Source organism: Myodes glareolus, chromosome 10 (genome assembly GCF_982192425.1).
Source record: "Myodes glareolus chromosome 10, mMyoGla1.1, whole genome shotgun sequence".
Lineage (NCBI taxonomy): Eukaryota > Metazoa > Chordata > Mammalia > Rodentia > Cricetidae > Myodes > Myodes glareolus.
This window is the reverse complement of record NC_142035.1, coordinates 20,875,824-20,879,894: the sequence shown is the minus strand read 5'-3', so window position 1 is coordinate 20,879,894 and position 4,071 is coordinate 20,875,824.

The window sequence follows — 4,071 nt, the reverse complement described above, 5'->3', positions numbered from 1 at the left end:
GTCGTAGCACACTGACTGGCAGATCTGAGGTCCAAAGGTCATTGCTGTGGGAATTTCCCATTTCTGCAAACAGTTCCCAGCTGGGACTGTCCTCAAATCACCTGAACTGGGAAGAAGGAACTCCCATTGCCACCAAGTCGCCAGTCTCTCCATGGTCCTTCTCTGTCCTCTAAGCTGCAGAGCCCAGAAGAGTCTCCTGCTCATCCCCAACACCTCACACAGGAGAAACTTAGACCGGAGATGAGGCCACTCAAGGTCTGGGCATGGATCTGGGCATGATGGGAACACACCGTTCTGGCCAGGTTCAGTGGAAGCAGAGGCTCCCTGGGGACCCTTGGGACATGCCTATAAACTCTGTCCTGCTCCCAGCATCTGTCCCTGTCACTGGAACAACTCCTCTTATCCTAGTGCTGGTCATGGCATATCACCTCCTCAGACAGGCCTTCCTTTCTTTCTTTCTTTTTTCTTTCTTTCTTTCTTTCTTTCTTTTTTTATTTTAAAAATATTTACTAAGTATACAATATTCTGTTTACGTGCACACCAGAAGAGGGCACCAGACCTTATTTCAGATGGTTGTGAGCCACCATGTGGTTGCTGGGAATTGAACTCAGGACCTTTGGAAGAGCAGCCAATGCTCTTAACCACTGAGCCATCTCTTCAGCCCCAGACAGGCCTTTCTTGACCAGTGTTTCGGGATGGAACCCCACAGTCCCGGACTCAGGACCTGCTGGTGGCCATGAGCTCCACCAGTTACCCACCAGAGATTAGAATATGCACCCTAGAGTACTGGGCAGGCACGGGAAGGAGTGCAGGCTTGACCAACAAGTGTCTGGCGTGTATAGACCTCAATAAACATAGCTTCCTTCTAACCCCCATCAATCTTTAACAGCAGCCACAGGGAGGAAGACATATGTCATCAGGAAATACCAAGCTGGGGATGAGCCGGCGACTAAGGCCCCTACATGGGGGGCTGCCCCACGATAACAACAAGGTGGTACATGGCGCGCAGAGAGTCCTGGGCTGTGAGTTGCACATGCAGAGTTTGTATCTTTTTTTTTCTTTTTAAAATTTTTTTTATTATTATGTATACAATATTCTATCTGTGTGTATTCTGCAGGCCAGAAGAGTGCACCAGACCTCATTACAGATGGTTGTGAGCCACCATGTGGTTGCCGGGAATTGAACTCAGGACCTTTGGAAGAGCAGACAATGCTCTTAACCACTGAGCCATCTCTCCAGCCCCAGAGTTTGTATCTTAACCCGGGGCCTTCAGTCCTTCCCGTGAGCCACAGCAATCAGCCCGACAGCAATTCCAAGACACCCCAAGTCCATGGGAAGTGAGCAGGCTCCACCTATAAGGATCTTTTTAAAGTATTTTTTACGTGCATAGTTATTTTTCCTGCATGTGTGTTTTACGCACCACATATGTGCAGTGCCTGAGGAGACCAGAAGAGAGCATTAGAGCTCCTGGGATTGGTGTTACAGATCTGTAAGTGACCATGTGGGTGCTAGGAATCGAACCCAGGTCCTTCTGGAAGAGCAGCCGGTGCTCTTAATCACTGAGCCATCTCTCTAGACCCAGGCTCCATCTTTTGATGAAGAATACCCGAAGATCTTTGATCATGTTTCTAAGTGACCACAGTTATCAAAAAGCAGAATGTAGTTAACGCCACGCTGGGGAAGGTGCAAAGGATTCTGGGACTCCAGGGGCACATGGGAGTGGTCCTGGAGACGAAGGTGAAACAAGTTATAAATATTGGGAATGAGAGGATGATGTGGCGATGCCAAACACACAGGACCATCCCTGCTGCAAATTTTGCTTCCTGCTGTGAAATTTTATTATCTTTACTTTAATCATATATACCAATACCCAGGAAAATATGGGTAAATATCATGTGTGTGCTGAGTGAGCACTCTACCTTGGAGTTCTATCTTGAGCCCCAAACACCCACAATCCTACCCAACTAACCTTCATAATTCCTTGATAATTTTAATCTTGATTATTGTAAGGCCTAGAACCTTACAATATAGTATCATTGGAATGACACTTTCCATTTATTTCTGTAGCTCTGTCACCAAACCAGACCCAGAGGCGGGCCACTCCTCTCCTGGAAGCCGTTCCTTGGGAGATGAGAATTGGTGGGTGGGAAACCGGGTTTATTTAAAAGCCCGCAACCTGAATGGTTCAGAGAGCTCACTCTCAACGCTCCAAAACGCAGAACTCAGTAGCCAAGGGGGCTTCATAGGGATGAAAAGACTAGGCTGTAGTCAGGAAGGCTACCTGCTTCTCGGGGTCTTCACGGCCCTGGATATACCAAGCTCCTTCCTTTGGACCACCTACCAACTAGCTCCCAAATCATGACACAGAGACTTCTTATTAGTTATGAATGCTTGGCCTATCTTAGGCTCATTTCTGGCTAGCTCTTTTAACTTAAATTAACCGGTTTCTCTTTATTTACCTTTTGTCTTGGGACATTTTATTTTTCTTTCCTTCTTATATCTCAATTTCACTGTTTCTCATGTCGGGCTGATGGGTGGCTGCCTAGCCTCTTGCCCCAGGCATGTCCCTGTCTTTCTTCCTTGTTCTCTTCCTCTTCCTTCTCGTTCCTTTCCTATTTATTCTCTTAGCCTTCTAGCCCCACCTATCCTTTTCCTGTCTAGCTATTAGCCATTCAGGGCAAGGTGAAACAAATGCAGCAGACCTTTGCATAATTAAACAAATGCATCATAAACAAATATAACACACCTTTGCACGTTAAAGTAATATTTTGTAGCATAAACAAATGTAACACACGTTTGCCTAGCTAAAATAATATTCCACAACACCTGGGTGTGAATCTTTCTTATTTTCCGAGATCCTCTGGCTGTGGAACATTGCAGCCTTGGCTTCATGGGGCTAGCTCCTCATAGTGGGCATATCCACACACCCACAGGGTTTTGTGCATGCTGGGTTAGTACTGTACCATGGAGCCACGGTCCTGCTCCATTCTCTTTACATACTTAGAACTTCTCTGTTAGCCTTCCAGGAAGTTCAGGGGTTTGTGCTAGTTTATATTCAGAATGAAAGACTGAAGAAGGCAGGCACTGCCTGCTCTGACATCCTGTAAGGGTCCCCGATGTTCTGATGTCATGTGAGGGGTCCCTGATGCTCTGATGTCGTGTGAGGGGTCCCTGATGCTCTGATGTCATGTGAGGGGTCCCTGATGCTCTGATGTTGGGTGAAGATCCCTGATGCTTTCTACTCTATAAATCTGAGTGTGTTTAGCAGTTAAAATCTATCTTATAAGCTACCACCTCTTGGGGTTTTGAATGCTGGCACTAGCGAAGTGGAAAGGACTTGAAGAGGATCAAGAGTTCAAGACCAACCTGGGCTACATAGGCAGCCCCCATCTCCAAAATCAAAGAAACAAACAAAAGGAAGAATTTTGAAGAATACCAGGAAATAGGGAGGACATACGATCCTGTAAGGATGCTGCTGCCAGGTCCAGCACTTCGAGGAGCCGTGCCATTACAATCTTGCTTGAGAGAAGCACGCAGCATGACCAGTCGCTCTTCCCTGACACCTTACCTGGGCCACACAGTGCAGCCGCTGACACATTTGCACACTGTCTGAGTTATGCACAGCAAGTTCCAGAAGGAAGATTGCTGGGCTCATGGGGCACAAGGTTGTTTTGAGAGCTTTTGGGTGGTGTTTGGCTTGGCTTGGTCCTGGAAACTAACATTTGAAGACTTGTCAAGTTGCCGTCCAGACAATTATGCCACGGCCAAGACTGGGAGGAGAAGTGGTTATTTAAACAGAGCTGAGAAAAGGGAGAGTCCAGATGGAGCCACACCTATTATCTCTTCCAGCTTTCCAGGGCTGGCTTGGGACCCTGGGTGAGCATAGTTTCCTGTCTGTGACTCCAGGCCGCCCTAGCAGAGAGGTCAAGAGATTGGCCAAGGCAAGGAAGAGTGCGGGGTTCCCTCGGTGGGCGGGGCTTAATCCTTGGGGCCGGGCCAACCCTCCTAACCTGAGCAGTGGCAACAGCAATGACCCCAGTGGTGTCGCAAGCAGGTTCCAGTCCACAGGGC